The sequence below is a fragment of the Stegodyphus dumicola genome, chromosome 7 (assembly GCF_044657685.1).
Source record: "Stegodyphus dumicola isolate Sdum_Otavi_A_Nest chromosome 7, ASM4465768v1".
In the NCBI taxonomy this organism is placed as follows: Eukaryota; Metazoa; Arthropoda; class Arachnida; order Araneae; family Eresidae; genus Stegodyphus; species Stegodyphus dumicola.
The window spans coordinates 30,406,589-30,426,353 of record NC_140774.1 but is presented as its reverse complement, the minus strand read 5'-3'; the positions used below and the strand labels follow the sequence as shown (position 1 = coordinate 30,426,353).

Genomic DNA, 19,765 nt, shown 5'->3' with positions numbered 1-19,765 from the left:
GGACCCTCACCGGTGTATGTCGACAATCACAGATATGCTCTGGTGTAGGTCGAAAAGAGAGGAGTATATGTACATGCTGTCATTGCAAAAGGAAGTGTTCCACAAATAAATGCAGTTGTAAAAGCAAGGACCTCTTGTGCAATTCAAAGTGTAATAATAGTTTATGTTGTTGCAATAAATAAGATTGGAATCACATAATTTATTAAGTTTTTAACTTCTATTATTTTCCTTTCTCATTTTGAATGTACTTTCTCATTTTGAATGTACTGTGTGTTTTCAGTTCTTATATTCTGAAGTTCTTTTTTAAGTCTCAAGTGCGTTTTTTCGAGACTGAATTACGGAGAAGAAAATATAATATTCTTATATGTTCAACATTCACCACTGGCACATGGTGAATGTCGACATTTACCGGTGTAAGTCAGAAATAAGAGTATTTGGAAAATTTTTCGGACATAACCAAGCGACTATGTGAATGTTGACATTCACCGGTGAATGTCGACATTCTCCAGATTTCGGTGTTTCACCGTAACATATATTTTTATATATATATATATAATTTATTCATGAAATAAACCATTTTATATTTTTCAGAAATGTAGGATTTGTTAGACGGTATTAAGGAAAAGTCATTAATGAAAGCCAAACTTGCGATTATTATCAGCTGAAAAACCTGATTTGAGACAGCGTTTTAAAATTTTGTTTTTTGATATTTGGCTGTACCATGGGATATGATATAATAATGTGTCAATGTTTTTGAAGATTGTTTAAATGAAAACAAAATTATGATGCACTTTTCGGATTATTACTCTATAAACTATCTATAATATTTGTGCAGTAGTACGTAGATGTGGCATCCAAAAATGCTTCTACTCTGCAAAAAATATACATTCGATCAAATGAATAAAAGCCACATTTCTCTATTATTCATAAAATTAATTAGAAATACTATGACGTGATGAATCTACTGGAATTAAATGTGAAAATTTTATTTTCAAATTTCTCTAGAGAAATTATTAGTATAAAATGTTTTATTATTTAAGAGATAGTTGCTAATTTAAATTCAAAAATAAAAAAGAAAATCTAAAAAGTTTCAGATTTTAAATTACGTCCAAAAGAGCGTTTTTTTAACATATTGTGTTACCTTTATTTATTAATTACCATGTTCTCCGCACTTAAAACCGTAAAATTCAGTTCAAGAGCAATATCGCAAAATAGTTTTAAACTGAGCATATCTTTAGAATTTCCGATACACAATCTCGCGCGCTGCAGATAATTTTTTTTTTTTTTTTTGTACAACGTTGCCATTGCTCACTTTGAAGACATTGAATTTGTTAATCAAGAATTCGTTAAAGTTTTACAAAATATGAAATCGATAATAAAACAAATTCCAAATTTGGGCTTCCACATGCCCATATTCTGAGTAGGATTTCGTCATTCAAAATTTGATGGCTCTAGGTACCGTTGTTTTACCACAATGAGAAAAACATACATACATTTATGAAGGATCTTCATTATTTAGTTTCTTCAAATATAATACAAGGCGATAATATTTGTTGGCAACAGTTTGAAAAGTGAAACGGACATTCAGAATGATTCGACGCAAAATCGTAAAACGAAAACAATAGTCCCTCAGAGACAAAGTCCCTTTGGAATAATAAATCATTTTTCCCAAAAACATCTTTCGCATCTATCGCAATATTTTGGTTAAATTTTTTAAAAAATTTCATGTGAACAATTTTTATATCCTTAATTTGATTTTGCTGTATATGGATGTTGAAGTATAACTGCCAGTCAGTCACCTCGTTTTGTGGTTTCACGCAGACTTTCTTTGCCCAGTTTTGGTTTAAAACGGTGTCTAAAAAAGCGTCTACTTCTCTCGCACGATAATTTTTATTTAGGCAAACTTTAGACCTTTTTTTTAATATCTTTATTGCAATTTAATTCTTAAAAATAAACAGCATACTATAACCAGCTTTTTTTAAGATTTTCATTTGAATTTAATTCCTCAAAATAAGCATTTATTTTAAAAAGTCTCTATAATTTAATATTTATAGTAAAGATGAGATTTGGAGCTAAATTTTTAAACAATTTTCAGTTTTGATTTCGACTATCAAAATGTTCAAAATTTTTATTTTAGGCATCTCAGTAATATGGTCACATAATACGTTTTGTGAATTCTAACTTAAGAAACTTTTAATTAACACAAGAATGCATCTATGGAAAACAGTATAAAATATGCTTCATTCGAAATCAATTAACCAATGATTATATACATATATGTAAAATGCACTTGTCCTAATTTTTTCTATAACTTTTTATGCTTTTAGAGGATTATTTAAGGTATTTACTTAATGTATGTTCATATAAGCTTAAATTTATATTCAATAAAAACATATATTTGAATTAATAAAAGAAAAAAGTATTTAATTAAATATTTTGATATAATTTGTTTGAACATATTCCTTTTATTAGACTTTCACATCCCAAAATCAATCTTTTATTTTTTATATGCGCTATATATTTTTTCACACTTTTTTTCAGGAACTGTCTACCGTGCAATTGGGAGTAATTGTTAATACATTCTTGTGTGAAAGGTATTGACCTGGGAATTACGGAACAATATGGAAGCAAAACAAACAAAGCAGAAATAATTATGTTTTATAGTCATGTAAGCAAAAATAAGTAGAACGTATCTGGAAAACTCAATCTACAGCTTGACTAATCTATGTTATGTGCACTTTATTTACAATTAATGATAGCAGTCTGACCTTTTCTAAATATGCGCATGCCGTTTTAAAATAATCAACTGCAAAGCTTCACTTAAATGAATTGAAACAAGCTGTGCTAAAATAGCAACAAAATCGATAAACTTTTTTTCTCTTTACTTTATATTTATGAAATTTGTCTGAAAGAAAGGTTACATATTACGTAAAATTAAATGGAAACGTATCATGAGCTGTATTTGCTCGTATTTAAGCAGCGTGGATCAAACATACCTAACAGTTAAAAATAAATTTATATCATAATTGTTTTTACCCATTAGTCGTCCATGAAAATATCAAAAAGTTCTATTTCTCTTATATGAGATATTATGAGTTTATTAGTCCAAAGGGCTTGGTCCCTTATTGTTTTCGTTTTGGGATTTTGCGTCGGAACCCTATAAACGACGTATCACTTTTCAAATCGTTTCCACCAAATATTATCGCCCTGCATTATATTTGAAGAAATTTAATGAAGAATCTGTATGAATGTATGTATGTTTCTCGCATTGTGATAAAACAACAGCACCTAGAGCCATCCAACTTTGAATGACGAAATCCTACTGAGAATATGAGCATCTGAAAGCCCAAATTTGAAATTCAGAATTTGTTTTATTATTATTATTATCGATTTCCTATTTTGCAAAACTTTCATGAATTTTTTATTAACAAAGTTAACGATTTAAAAGCGATCAATGCTAACACTCTACGGGGCAACCGAAAAAAAAAAAATTATCTCCAGACCGCGGAACTATGTTTCGGAAATTCTAAAGATATACTCATTTTAAAATTATTTTGCTACATTTATATTGAACTGAATTTTATGATGTAAGTGCGAAGAACATGATATTTAATAAATAAAGGTTAACGTATAACGTTAAAAAAAAACTCTTTGGACGTAATTTAAAATCTGAAACCTTTCATACTTTTTTTTAGAGTTTTGTATTTTTCTATTTTCATGATTTGAATTAAATAAATAAATTCGTGGAAGAAAGATTTTTGTAACAGTTTTGCACGAGTAAGCCAGAAAAATTTTGTAACTGTTACATGCAGTACATCATGTGTTTCTAAACAATTGCAAGATTAAATCAGTTACTCAGTGTAAAATGAACCATTGTCTATTTTGATAGTTCTGCGGAAAAAATATTAAAATTTCGATTCGTTTTTTAACTATATAGTATATCAAATTCAAAGAGACATATTTGTCCAATGGTTAGTTAATTTTTTTAGTACTAAGCTTCTTTCCTGGAAAGAAACTCATGAACCTTGTGTAAAACTGGTGCATTTCATAGTCAAACCCTCTGAAGAGTCTGACCTTTTCTGTTATGATATTGTTAGATACGTACGGGATCGTAATCGATTGAAATCGTACAGAACCGACAATAGCTTGATAAGATTTATTTTATCAAAAGCAGCTTTTTACAATTCTGAAACTTTCCACAAAAATGCTCGTACATCTCACCTCTTGTCAGTATGACAATCAGTAGCACAATCAATAGTTACCTCTTCCAGCTAAAACACACTGCAATGCATATCTAAAGAGCGAAGCTCGCACGGAGATCTTTCAGTACTTCGAAGTCGCCATCATAACTAAAACCGAGAATTTATGCTCTTTCCGGGTTTACATAGTTTCTCCTCAGCCGCCGAGGAATTTCCGTACCTTCCATTTCTCGAAATTGCTAGTAGGCATATACGGTTAAAGTTTCTTATAAGGGCTGGATGTGGTTACAGTTCAAAGTATAGTACCCAATATACTGAAACAAGTTTTTGTATTTGTATTTAACCAAGATGTATATTTTACTTTATCCTGAAAAATTATCAATGATAATGTCACAAAGTGTTTTCAATGATAATGTCACAAAGTCTAAAAATTATTGTAACCCAGTGTAATGTATTGTAGAAGTATTGTAGTCTAAAGTATTATAGTGTAAAGTTTTGTAGGTGTGGCTTTGTACTGAGAACGGTACGATATTAACTTGACCTAATACCATTGTATTATAGTCAGAAACTGGTGTTTGTTTAACTAAGGTTTACGTTATATATGGATTTATATATGATAGTGTCATATTGTATGTGCCCCGTGTAAAGTGTACTACTGTAGCATAAAATATTATAATAGCATTGACATGAGTAAAATATTGTAGTTGTTACTGTAGTAAGTATCCAGTGTAGTTGTTAAAGTAGTTTTTAGTAGTTAAAATAATAAAGTAGAAATAGGTTTAACCACTAAGAAGGTATAGACTGAAAAAAAAAAAAAACATGTAAAATATTTTTTATGACTATGTATCTCTTTTAATGGAAAATCAAGAATGCTGGCGGATTCAAGAGACAGTATCTGCCTAAGTGCAGACAATCTGCAGAAAAATGCCCTAAGACTTACCATAGCTAGGACCGGCAGTCCACTTAAGTAGCTTTCAGTTCATTTCCTCATAGGAATCAATTACATTTATTCAATTACAGTAGCAATTGTAGTTACACAAATGCAGGACAAAAATGTCGCCAAATGGTCGACAATTTTTGAGACATCTGGCGATTACTCGCCAAATTTGATGACAAAAATTAGTCGCCAAGTTCATTACCAGCTTAACGATATCTCGCCAGTTCAACGAGATAGCCATTTACCTCAATGTTAAATAGACTTGCCCTTGTAATCTTATTTCTTCAGCAAAGCTTCGCATTTCTTCAGACTTTTCATGTTGCATTCTACAAAATTCGTAATAATACTTTAACTCTCAACGGATTGGTTACAGGCCAGTGCTTTCAATTTAAGAAAACAAAATAAGGGAGATTTTCAGAAAATGATAAATGTCGGAATGAGAGCCATTTTGAGCTCACTCAAAAGAAAATGTGAAGAATTTTGCTTTCAGAAACTAAACAAAAATTGACTCTCTCACTAATTTGGCGAAATATTGGCAAGTTAGCAATGGTTTTGGCAATTAATTTATGTCGCCAAATTTGGCGATAAATCGCCAAAGTTACTGAGCCTGGCGACCATTTGGGTCCGGTCTCTGTATAACTGTAATAGATATTGCAACTGAATTACTATAATTGATGCTGTATATAGCACCATATTAGGCTATCATATGCCTTTCAGTAATTCTGAAAAGCAGAAAGTACTAGAAATATCTCGGCGGGGACGTGAAAATTATAATAACGCCGGAGAGAGCATCTGTCGTCAATGGTAGTTGTGTGTTATTAATTTAGCATGAGTTCGGAGTACTGAGATATCGTCGAGTTAGCTTCGCTCTTTAGATGCGCTTTGCATTGCGTTGCGTTTGACGTTCTTATTAGTTTGAAGTGTAACTACTGTTTGCACTCTGTGATACTGTGAAGAATTGTACGCCTAAGCACGCAACAATATTTATGTATCTGTTTGTTGAAGAATATAGCAAACATTCTAGCCTTATGGGATATTCAAACTACATTTTATGCGTCATTGAGGTACTGGAAGAGCTATGAAATAAAGGTAAAGCTGCTACAAGGAAAATTGCTTTTCGATTATAATGTGGCTGGAAAAATCTAAATTCATCATCTGGGTAGTACTGGCAAAGTATTTGATAATTCTTTATTTAATAAAATAGTTTCGGTTTTCAGCACTGCGTACCTTGGAAGGCATCACTTTCATTAAAATCATTTTACATGATATACTGACAGTGATGTATGTTTTGTAAAAGAACGTTATGGAGGTTAGAAAGTCTGAGAATGGTTGTTAATATAATAAAAGCATACGGTTGTTAATATATTAAAGTAATTTAATATATTATTTTATTTCAATGCATAAAATAATGTTAATGTCATTAGTTTCTTTATTTATGTTTTTAAGTAATTTTTCATATTTTTTATCATACGGAAAACGCTTAATATATATAATCCTGTCATGGCAGAATAAAACCCATAAACATAGCTATGCCAAGAAAGTTCCTGAGTATAACATAACATCTTTAATTTGTCTTCTATGAGCCATCGCACTTTCGAGATTTTTGCCATTCGGTAAAGTGCAAGATCTTTATTTTGTCTTTCAGTTCAATTTGTTATTTGTTAACAGATTGAGCGATTCAAATCAATAAACGCACTTCTTAATAAATAAAATATTTAATATTTGAATCATATTTATTTATATAATTAAATACGTTAAATGTAGAATATGTGCAACTCACAAATACAATATGTACATATGACAATTTTTACCAATATTCGTAGTTTTGTTATCTCTACATATACACTCTCTTACAAAAAAATCGAAGCACTATGAAGGAAGTAATTGTTTTTGATGAAATTGAATTTATGTAAACTCATACACAGATAATAAAATGATTAAAAAATCAAGGTTATAGTACCTGTTCACGGCTCACAATCACCCATTGAGTGTTCAAATTAGTAGTTGGTCGAACCGCCCCTGGCGGCAATGCATATTTGAATTCCTCGAGGCAAGGAGTGGTAGAGGTTCTAATGTCATCCTGCGACACATTCTGCCAAGCATTTCATCAACTGTCGCTCCAGATCTGCGATATTTTGTGGTGCCCGAATCTGGTAGCTTACCATGCCCCAGACATGCTCCATTGGTGAAAGGTCTGGTGACCTTGCTGGCCAAGGAAGAATATCAACCGCACGGAGACAGTCCTCAGATACGCGAGCGGATGTGGCCTGGCATTACTTGTTGGAATGACCGCAGGATGCCATGCCATGAAAGGTAATGCAACCAGCCGCAGGATGGTATCAACATATCGTTGAGCTGTTAAATATGTACGGAGGATGACTAAAGATGACCTGCTGTCATAAGAAATAACGCCCGCACACCATCAAATCAGGGATTATGGCTGTATGCCTTTATAAAACAAAGGCTGATTGAGACCGCTGGCCCCGTTCTCTCCAGACACGAACATGGTGGTCATCTGCTTCAAGAGTGAAGCGGGATTCATCACTGAACACTATACGATGCCAGTCTGCTGGCAGCCATGATGATCGGCTGCAACACCACTCCAGACGACTTCGCCGATGTTGTGGGGTCAAAGGCAAACGTCTTAAAAGGCCTTTAAGAGCGTAACCCCGCCTCGGACAAGGGCCGTGTTATGGTGAAAGGTACCACGGGAGGTATAGACGTGGCTGGTAGTGCGTTGACTAGTCGACAATGATATCGTTGGGGCGGTTCGGGCATGGCGAACAATCATCTTATCTTGCCTCGCATTTGCGGTCGTTGGCATTCCAGAGCCTTCATTTCGTCGGCAATTTCCTTGTAGCAAATATTCTGCTAAGATCTTTGCACAGCAGTGTCTGTACGCTGCAGGTGGCGGCCTATTGCTCGGTATGACCACCCAGCTGCACGCAACCCTACAATGCGACCAAGTTCGAAGTCATTTAGTTGTCTGTAAGGTTTTCGATATTGTCGTAATGGCATCTTTAGTTGCTTCGTTACGGAATTACCATGGCAGCAACAAAAAAAGATAAATTTTGTGCCTCTGTTACTGGTTTTGTACTTTGCGAATTGCGCACTAGAAATGCGCCCTTTGATCGCAATTCCTGTTCATTTGCTTTGAAACTTTGCTCATTTGCATGTTCGATCAAGATGTTTTTGCATACCAAAATTCGTCACAATCGTAAAAGTTCTTCTTGGTGCTTCGATTTTTTTGCAAAAGAGTGTTATAAGTATCTGTGAGTCTTTGGTTCATGTTGCGCGTAAGGTAAGAGACCCAAGGCTACGAAATTTAGTATATAGGTGCATCTAGACAAGAGCAAGTGCACCTCGAAGAGATTTTTTCAATATTCGAATCAGATTTTTTTTTAATTTTATCTTTTCGATTTTATCGTATCATTTTGAATAGTTTCATTCTTTTAGAAATGTGGTTTTGGCAACAGTTTTTCATTCACTTGTATACTGGACTGCTGATTGTTGAAAATCAGCACTGTTGCCACTTGGAAAAATGAGGGCATAATTCTGTGCAGTTTTTAAATTTAATGCTTCTCTTGGATACTGGACCTTTGTTGAAAGAAAGCAACGGGAAGTTGGTTAATTTATTTATTAGGATAATTAATATTTGTATTAAGGAGTATTGCTTATTTCATAGTAATTTTGTTAAATGTGTTACCGGCAAAGTATGAAGCGCCGGCATTCTATAGAATGCCGGCCGTTTTTAGGCAAAGTATGAAATATGAGAATTATTGCATACTTTTCCTAGGCGTTGGCGTTGTATATAATACCTAGGCATTCTATAGAATGACAAATGCTCTTTAGGCAAAGTATGAAAAAAAAAGGTTATTACAAGGCTATTATTTAAAAGACGTTCATTCCTCAAAAGTACAAATGTTATTTTGAAAAATTAATGAAAAAGTGCCTTTAAAAAACTGTTATTCGAAATATGTAAAAAATTAGTGAGATGATCTTGATGCAACATAATAAATTTGTATTTTCTATTTGGCTGAGACTGGAAATGAGTAAGATCTATCTGACAACGTAATCAAATTCAAAAACAGTCATTAAGTTTCACAACAATGCCCTTTTTAATACCATTTCTTTTTTTTGGGGGGGGGGGACCAGGGCTCACAAAGGTGATTTACAATTCAATACCATTACGTGTAACGTTTTAGTATTTGGTTGAAAGTTCTTTCACCATTCTGTCACGTCGTCTGTGTCCAGTACTCAGATGAGTTTTCATGAAATACAGGAAATAACCCAGCATCCGGTAACGTAATATTGTATAGTACTGAAGCTTTTGTTAACAGAATAAATTAATATACTTTTGTTTTCCACAAAAATCACATACTAGCGATTCAGCGGCCAGTAGTCCCATGGTTCCTTTTTATTACTCATTTTGGCTTTTTTACATCATTTGTTAACTACTGGTAAGTAGTTTCGATTCTTCGAAACGAACCGGAAATGTATTTCATACTTTGCCAGCTTGTCAATTAGCGTTCTAGAATGCCTAGGAAATGTGTGAAATATGAATCATTTCATACGTTGCCGGCTAGCTTTAGGCATTCTATAGAATGCCGGATTTCAAACTTTGCCGGTAACATATGTAATACATTTTTTTTAATTTGTGGGATTTTTATTATTATATTTAATGTTTATTTTTTGAAGTTGTTCTGCAGTTTTGAAGTATTTCCTTCAGGAATTTTGCCAGTACATTTAAAAGCCAGACGAAGGCTGGCCGCGTAGCGTTAAAGATGTTTATAACTCTACTGTACACTACACAACTGGTACAAAATCGCGTAAATTTCTCTGTTTTTATAATTTTCAATATTTTTTATTGTTTAAATATTAGCTTAATTTTGATTTTTTAAATACTTTTGATTTTCGACCCCCCCATTTTAATATTTTTTTAATTTTATTTTTAAGAGACAATGATGTTAAGTCAACTATTCCCTTAACTTTTCTATTCTATTTCTATTTTCTTAACTATTTCCCTTATCTTTTGGCATTTCCCTTACCTTTCTGAACGGAATCTTTTATTTCGAGTTTTATGAAAAATTATTTTTTTCATCTTTCTGATTCTAAATTCTTCAACGTGGGTGTATATTCTTAAAATACTTCTGTTTGTAAGGATGTCTTTCTATAGAATAATAAGTAATTTGTATCAGGAGAAATTTCCTGTTTTGTTCCGGAAATTATATTCATTGCAAAGCGACAACTCTTCACATGGAAATATGAAAAAAATATATAAAAATTTAACCACAAAACCGATTTTATTTACTTATCACTTGATTAAAATAATTTGGAAAAACTCAATGCTACTCGAATAGCGTTATTATGCTAGAAGCTTCATTATGCCCAAAATAAACTTAAATGCATTAGAAGTAAAATACTTACCTTCAATAGCATTAGTTTCTGATTTCTTCTACAGATGGCGCTACTTAACAAACTCAAAAAATTGTAGCGAAAAGGGGGGGGAGAAAGAGTTTTTGCTCTTTTTTAATTCCTATGTTTAAATCACTCGGTTCTATGCGATTAAACCAGAAAAGAATATATCGCGGCATCAATCGGGTGGAAATACTTCTGCCAATAATTTCAGAGGTATGTTGAGATCTTTATTATGATAATCTAAGGATTTTTGAGAGTCCAAATTGCATTTTTCATTCGCTTCTGTCTGGAAACGTTCTTTCCTACAGAATGACAAAAAATAAATAAATAAATAAATACGGATTTTTATTTGCATTTTTATGCAAAACTTGTTACAGGATAAAATGAAATAGGATGAAGTACATAAAAGAAAGTTTCAGCTTAAACAAATTTGCTTGCTCTGACAAAAAAAGGAATTCAGAGCAATTTTTTTTATGTTCTTTTCTATTTTTTTCTGTTCTTCTATCCAAATTTTCTTAAACCAAGGACAAAATTTGTTTTATTTTTATGCTACTGATGAGCATTTCCAGAAAATAATTATGTATTTTATACAATAATTTTTTATAGGAAAGGAAAAACTGTTTCAAGAATTCTATATAATAGGGATTAGATATTCAGTTGCATTCTAAAAAGAGAAATCCTCAATTCCATCTTAAATCTATTTGCTCTTTTAGAGTGTTTCGAGGTTTTTAACGGATTATAAAATCTTTGCAAATAACATTTTTCTACATAGTATTGATTATGATTTTAAAATTTAAATTTTCATCAACACTTTTTTGCAAGAAAAAGTTAGACATTTAAAAATTAAAAAGTAAATAAACAAATACGGTTTATATATACATTTTCATGATAGCTTATTAGCTTTCTAATGTATTAGTTAAATAACTAGAAAGTAACATTTCCGTACGAATATTAGTTATGCGAAAATGTTTCTATGGATGGCAACACGCTTTCTCCTTTCGTATTTAAATACTATAACAGGAAGATAATAAAATGGTGTTGCATTTTAATTTTCTCATTCAATTAACGATATTTCTCTTAAAATTCTATTTTTGCTAAAAGCGAGTTTCTGATCAACGCATATTACTTAAAGAATAAATTCTGTTTTTGTAACCAAATTATAATTTTTTGACAACAAATTTATTTGTGTATATTTATTAGTGTTTTTCTAATGCTATAAACTAAGAGCGATTGCATATAGAGCGAATCCACATTTTAGAGCGCTTTACATTCAGTTGCAAAATTATTGCCAAAAAATTATTCTCTCCCCCCCCCTTTATCTAAATATTTATTAAATAACTGAAGAGTTCACTAAGTTACCTCTTCAATGAATTCAATAAAAAGAAGAATTAACTAAGCAGAAGAATTTTTTTTAATACTTCAAACAGCTACTATTGTTGTTAGTTAATGGTGAAATACTGTTCGTTATAAATAGATTTTGTTACTAGCAAAAAGTTAAAAACTACTTTTTTTGAAAAATTACCATCTGTATCCGGAATAAAATCTAATAATTATGAAGAAGTTTTGGAATGAGTAGATTGTAAGCCTCTCTATATAATTCCTTTTTTAATTTTGTTCAAGCAGTAATGCGCTTTTTAGCCCAAAGGGTCGTTAGTACAGAAGGAGTCGAACGGCATTTTGCATTGAATCACTAAAAACCTTGGATCCCTTTTCAAATTGTTGCCACCAAATATTATCGCCCCGTATTATATTTAAAGAAATCAAATAATGAAGAATTTCCATGAATGTATGTATGTTTTTCGCACTGTGAAAAAACAACAGTACCTAGAGACATCAAATTTTGAATAAACTTGTCCTCCACCCGAAAATTGGCACATGGATTGTTTTATAATCTGTTTTTATATATCATATTTTGTACAACTTCAACGAATTTTTGACTAAAAAAATTAACAATTTCAAATCGTAAACACCGGCCGGAATAAAGCATTTTTTATCTCCAGAGTGCGAGACTCTCTATCGAAAATTCTAAAGGTATGCTGCTTTTTAAATATTTTAGTGTAAAGGGGCGTTAGCCCAAATGCTCCATATAAATTGACAACATTCCATATAAATTGACAACATTCCATATAAATTGACAACATTCCTGGAACATTAGCAGGTGATTTACAATAAACCATCCATCATCCGCCATCCTCATCCGCTCCTGCACAAGAAGATCCATATTCTTCACGAACAAGGGCAAATACACTGTAGAATACAGTTTCCATCAAGAGCAAAATTTGAGTAGACACTTTATAACACTTTTTTTTTTCTACTTAAAGTCAGGAACGAATTATTACAGGTTTCCTAGTCCATCTCACAAATTTTCTTTTGCGATAGGACAACCAGAACAAACTGAAATCCCGACAGCTATATTTCGGGATATTGTGAAAGGTTTTCTGTCAATTAACCAATTATTATAATTTTGTAGTCCTCAAAAGAATGCAAATTAGTTATTGTGTATTGAAGTCCTGAGTTGATTGCTTTAAATTTAAAGCTTCTGGCAGCTTCGGCTTGCTGTTACTATCGCCAGCTCTGCCTAAGCTTATTTCCGGCTTTAGCATCTTGCTAACCGACGTTTAAAATACGCGCCGCTAATTATCTTGCGCCAGCTTAAGTATTCTGTGATGTGTGTAGTCTCAGATAACGTTAACTACATATTTGAATTCAATTTTATCTTATGTTAGGTTAATTTAAATAATTAAGTAGCGGGATTTTGTCTGTCACACTAGCAGTGCCTTTTTGTCTATTTAAAAATTAAATTAAAAGGTTATTTTTGCCTTCTTAAAACTTGGTCATTTCTTACAAACTAAACCAGTAACTCGCTTCCATCCCAGTAGGGTCTGCAGGGCATTGACACAAGCTTCTATTTATATGCAGAAAAAACCTACAAGCTCTCAACAGAAACCAAAATTATGATCGAAACTGATGTTTAGCAACTGCGTCAACAATTAATTTACTGGTTCGCTTGACTGATTCATGCCTTAACGTAGCGTGACACAGAAACCGGAAACTTATACTACAAATGTTCCCAATAGCAAAATTAAAACATATTATATTATCGATTTCTCTGCTGTGTTTTAGAAATGTTATTTAAGCATAACATGCTTTCAATTTATTTAAACTTTTATTAAACTTATTTAGGTAAGCATGCGGAAAACAGATGTATTTGTATAGTGATCTGCAGGTCCGGATTAGGTTTTGACGTTGAAATTCAGGTTTTGATTGCATTTACGTTAGTCAAATTCCATCAAATATTTTGAAAATCTAAATTGTTTTGGAAATACCCAGATTCTAAACTAATCAGGTATATAATAAATCATTCGGCGAGGCATTTTCTTGTAAAATGACTTCCTTGACTTGAAGATTGCATCATTCTGGTGAAATTTATTTTTAGTAGAAGTTTTGAAAGCGTATTAGGCAAGTTGAAATCTGCAAGAGAAATTAATTTTTCGGTTCGAGGATTCCAATTATTTATTTTATAATACATTTTGACGATAAAAAATTCGGAATTTTTTCAGAATTTTTGTTATAGTTGCATTACGTTACGTTACACTACCATGCATTTATCATTCATGCTACTAGAGAAGTATTGCCATTGACCGAAGCATACGATCTTTGTGGGTTCTCAAGCAACCAACTGCAGACAGTTCTCAGAATGTTGCCATTCGCCTGAACATAAGCTATGTAATTTAGATTTCAGATTTAATGTTTCCGTAAATGCTTATCAAATTTATGGATTTAAAAGCAATAAACGCACTTTTTAGTAATTTAAATATTTATTTTAATTTTTTAAAATACGTTTAATTGTTATAGATAAAATTGTGTTTAATGTATTCAGTTGAAATTATGGATATTTGCAATAAAACAGGTATTTCGATTACCCTATATTATGAATACACAGAATCGTTTGGGTTTTCTCCTCTTCCATTCGGCACTGTCTTTTATGTAATAGAACTATTGTTGCCATTGCTAAGGACTAAAACTTCTAATTCACTTTTTGCCAAAAAGGATTGTAAAATGGATCTAGAAGAGATTTTTTTTCTTGACGTCTAGACATACGTACGTATAAATTTATCTCGCATAAACCAAGAACAAGTAGCCGTAGAACGTTGAAATTTTTATTTGGGACTGCTTTAGCATGCAGTTGTACACCTCCCTTTTTCCTTGCAATCGGCTGCACCACTCTTATATAAATATGTGTATATATTAAACACATTGTTACCCGGCTCAGTGAGCTCAGTTTTTTTTATTCCTATATGCTAGTAAATTGTGTATTTTTACTTCCATGTACGAAGTAAAAAGGAAGTATTGTAATCGCGAAAAGTTTCAGGCAGCATATTTCAACGAAAATATCCATTTTGACCGCTATCGAATGCAATTTAACGATGTTTTTGTGTGATATCTGTACGTAAGGACAGAATAAAATACTCTTTTCCTTTAAAAAAATTATAAAACTGCTTTAAAATGAATTCTGAAGAGAATTTTTCGTGGCGTCTGTACGAACGTATGTACGTACGTATCTCGCATAACTCAAAAACGAGTAGCCTCAGAACGTTGAAATTTTGTATGTAGGACTGCTATAACATGTAGATGTGCACCTCGTATTTTGGTTGCAATCGGTCACACCAAACGTATATAAATATATTTATATATATAACCACTCTGTTACCCGACTCAGTGATCTCAGTTTCTTTACTCTTATATGTTGGTAAATTGTACCTTTTTTTCTTTAAAAATGATTGAATTATGTTGTTATTATCTTCCGGTTAAGGATTTTATGCCTTTAGTAAATCTGAGTGCAATATTTTTAGAATTATCAGCAATTTTAAAGTTGTTTGATTGCCGCTAAACCTTTTTTAATGGCGGCCATTGATGTTTACATTTGAAACAGGAGACTAGTGGATTTGATGCCAATCTAGAGAAACTTAGCTTCGCAACAACAAAGATAACGCCTTCATTTATTATTTAAATCATGCTTAATCCTTTCTGGAATTTTTTCGAGGAAATAAGCGTTTAAGATTTACTTCGTAATTTTTAATATAGATATTTTGAGTTTTTATGTATTTTTGCCTTCTCGCGAAGTGAGAACTGAATTTATTAAATGAGAAATACTCAATCGTCTGTGAAAAACTGTTTCTTTTTTGTTTTGTTTTCTTAATTTCTTTTATACATCATTCTAGCTTTATTATAGCATTTGAATAGAACATGTGGGAACGATTAGATAATTCTATTCTTTAAATGATATAAATTTTGTGCATTATGAGTTAAAATATGAACGAAATATATAAGTTAACTGTTATATAATTATTGGATTATATAACAGTTAACTTAGTTTCCGTTATAAAATTATTATATAAGTTAACTGTTATATAATTATTAATACTGTTAAGTGAATCTAGCGCCAGAGTTTCGCTATGGTAAACAAATACTAGAGTGAATTTTAAAGAATGCATTTATTCTATTGTGGTTTATGCGCTGTCGGCGAAGTAGATTTAATTCAATCCAATAAGTTTAAATGAAATGCAAGAAAATATACGTTGTAGGGTTTATATTTATTTTAACTAACATTTATTTTAAGTTTAAACTATCTTTCCTGTCAAGCCTTACTTTCCCCTGGAACTGCCAATGCCAGAATATGTAAATTTGAGTAGAACGCGCAAGCATTCAAATTATCAGCGGAAGTAGTATGATTTAAATAGAAGGAAACAAGTTCAGTTAGAGTTATTCTTACTTAGCGAGCGCGGAGGTAGAAATCGAGAATTGAAGAACCCCGCGTTGCGGCCTATGTGCTTGGCGGGAAGTAGTTGCAATTGTTCCAGTGAGCTTCAAGTCTGCTGAATTAGCTGCGGCTTTTGTAAAACGCGGTGAGTTAGTTATTTTAGAGAGCCTCGTAGTTAGAATATTGTCTTTACTTTCTTTTCAGGTTCTTATTTTTATTTTGACTGCCGAGTTGGCACCGTTTGTAAGCGTTAAGAGAACGCAATTGTAATTCATTACGTTGAATAAAAAGGGACTTAAACCCTTTACAAGACTCTGTGGTTTATACAAGCTTTCACAGTCACCCTTGGTTGCGTGCAAGTTGTAGGCGCGCAACGTTATATTGGCGCCCGAACACTTATCGAACTGAAATGGCCGAAAACTGGATGGAAGCCGCTGGACAACACCAAGAAATGACAACTCAGTTAGAAGGATATGGATACCTGGTCCAGACTTTGAGAGCATCAATCAAGCCAAACATCTATTTCGACGGAAAAAATTCGGTGTCCGTATTTTTAGAAGGTATAGAAAACCACTTTCAGCTCTATCCTGTGCCTGAAAGACAAAAAGTTGCTATCGCCACATCAGCACTAAGAGGACAGGCCGCGCTATGGTGGAAGAACATAGGCAAATTTCTATTAGGGGAATTTGGAAGCCCGACATATACATTTGAAAATTTCAAAAAATCGTTAGTAAAGGCCTTCCCCATAGTGAAAGATCGCGCACGGCTGGAAGCCGAGCTATATAGTTTCTATCAACGGGATACAGCACAATTGACGGACTTTATTTTACGAAAAATCAAGCTAACGGATATGCTGTATGGCAAGAAACCCGATGCGGAGATTATTGAAATAATATTACCAAGATTGTTACCCGCTGTCCAAGACTACTTTGAAATTAGAAACCCAAGACAAGAACATTGCAGGAACTCTTCGAATTGGCGGTGAAGTTTCAAAATCGCAGAATCGCGGAAAGAGCGAGAGGGGAAACATATTCTCAAAGTACCAGAAGGAAGGAGGAAACCAGAAATGGAAATCGTTCATATGGGGGAAAGAACTATCAAGCTAACGCATCGAAACTCGAAGGTCAAGGCCCAAAAAGAAAATTTGAAAATAAGCATCCGCGTACCCAGAAGACACAGATTGAAAGGAAAGCTTTAAACGACTAGAGGGGCCTGTGAAAGGGAGGGTCCAGACCCCGGAAGTTTTAGAAAAACCCTCAAATAGACATCTAAATACAGTCATCGTAAAAAACTCACAGCTACCAATTATACAAGTCTTGGTTGGCGATGTACCAGTAGAAGCCCTCATCGATACAGGAGCAGAAGGAAATTTCATGAGTGAAAAGTTCTTCAAAAAGAATTTTTATAGGATACGACTCTTTAAAACCAGAAATACGGAAATTATAGCGGCGCAAGGAAAAACATGTCACTGCATCGGGAAAGTATCATTAAACATACAGGTAAAAGAGGAAAATCTCAAAGTATTAATTTTTGTGGTGAAACACCTCCAACACTCTCTTATTTTAGGTATGGACTTTTTAAGGGCCGCGAGGGCCAAATTAAATTTTCAAGATAGTTCCGTGGTGCTGAAGATGGACCAGAGGGCGGTGGAATCGGTGGAGACAACTGAATTGGACCTTAGCCATTTGAATGACCAGGAAAGTAAAGCAATACAGCAAGTGGTGAGTAATTTTTCTCATTTGTTTTCAGAAAAACCGGGAAACTGTCAGATCGTGACTCACAAGATTCAATTAAATGCCGAAAAATCTTGTAGGACTAAACCTTACCGCTATGACAAACAAAAAGACGTAATCATCGAAGAACATATTCAGGAGATGTTAAAGAATAAAATAATAACGCCCATAAATAGTGAATACGCGAGTCCAGTCGTACTATGTAGGAAAAAGAACGAGTTTCCTCCTTCGGATAAAAGGGCTTGGAGGTTTGCTATCGATTATAGAAAACTAAATAGCATAACTAAATTCCCAGTTTACCCTTTGCCGGTTATAGACGAGATCATTAGACAGATCAAATCGACGAGATATATGTCTACTTTGGACTTAACGTCTGGCTACTATCAAATAGCTATGAGACCCGAAGATATACATAAAACCACGTTTATAACAAAATCGGGCACTTATGCATTTTTACGCATGCCTTTTGGGTTGTGTGGGGCCCCATCAACATTCCAGAGAGCTATGGACATTGTTCTAAAGCCTGTCCTAGGAAAATCAACTTTAATTTATCTAGATGATATAATTATAACGAGTAGTACGTTGGAACAACACGTTAATGACCTCGAACAAGTTTTTAAATTATTAAAAGAGGCCGGTCTTACAATTAACGCCTCAAAATGCAAGTTCGCAACTAAAGAACTTAAATATCTCGGTTATAAAATTTCGCAAAAGGGTATAGAAACGCAAGATTCAAAAATAAAAGCTATTAAGAATTTCCCACCGCCCAACACCGCCAAGAAACTTTCGTCTTTCCTTGGATTATGTTCTTATTATCGATCTTTCATAAAAGATTTCGCTAATATTGTTGAACCACTCTTAGTAATCAAAAGAAAAAAGAGTAAATTTACGTGGACAGCGGAAGCTAACACGGCTTTTGAAAGATTAAAAGAAGCGCTTATTAATGCCCCTGTTTTAAAATTCCCTGAGGGGGGACGAAAACCTGGAAATTGCGGCAGATGCATCAGACTATGCGGTGGGTGCGGTTCTTATGCAAAATAACCATCCGCTGGCATTTTTTAGTAAAACATTGAATCAAACACAAAGGAATTATACAGCTACAGAAAGAGAAACATTAGCCGTATTAATGGCTGTACACAAATTTCGAGTTTATTTCGGCAAATCGCCAGTAACAGTCTTTTCGGATCATGCGGCTGTTGGTAGACTTTACTCGGGAAAAAACCTAACGCCCAGGTTAATAAGATGGGCTTTAAAACTCCAAGAATATAATATCACAATAAAATATAAACCGGGTAAGGAAAACAATGTAGCTGACGCACTTTCTCGTATAAAACTGGACGATGAAGGTAATGAACTTAAATGCGCTGTGTTGACTTCAAAAATTTTAGATTCTAGAGATACGGTTATTACTGAACTGAAAGCTGATCCTGAATTTGGAAATATCTATGCTTATTTGAAAGCCCCCGAAAGCTTTGAGCACACAGATATCGATGCGATAAGAAATAGAGCAAAAAACTATGAAATAATAGATACGAAAACAACAAACGAAAATCTTGAGTATAAGCCAGTCATCCCAGCCTCGCTTCGATTAAGCATTTTGAAGGAGTTGCACGAAAAAAAAACAGCGGGCCACCTCGGGGTCAGAAAGACTTTAAAAAGGGTACGCGAGGCGGTATATTTCCCGCAATTATACAAAATAGTAACGGCGTATGTCAGG

General features: G+C 33.3%; 1 protein-coding gene across 2 annotated transcripts in view; it reads left to right on the top strand.

Moving 5' to 3' along the window:
• Positions 1-19,765, top strand: part of qtc (GRIP domain-containing protein quick-to-court) — a 224,451-nt gene that overhangs the window by 51,202 nt on the left and 153,484 nt on the right. The window contains exon 1 of one of the 2 annotated variants that reach the window (XM_035351414.2): positions 10,684-10,767. The exons of the other annotated variant lie outside the window; for it this stretch is intronic. The gene's annotated coding sequence lies outside the window, so the exon portion shown is untranslated. Of the gene's footprint in view, positions 1-10,683; positions 10,768-19,765 lie in introns of those variants that run through there. 2 annotated transcript variants of the gene reach the window in all.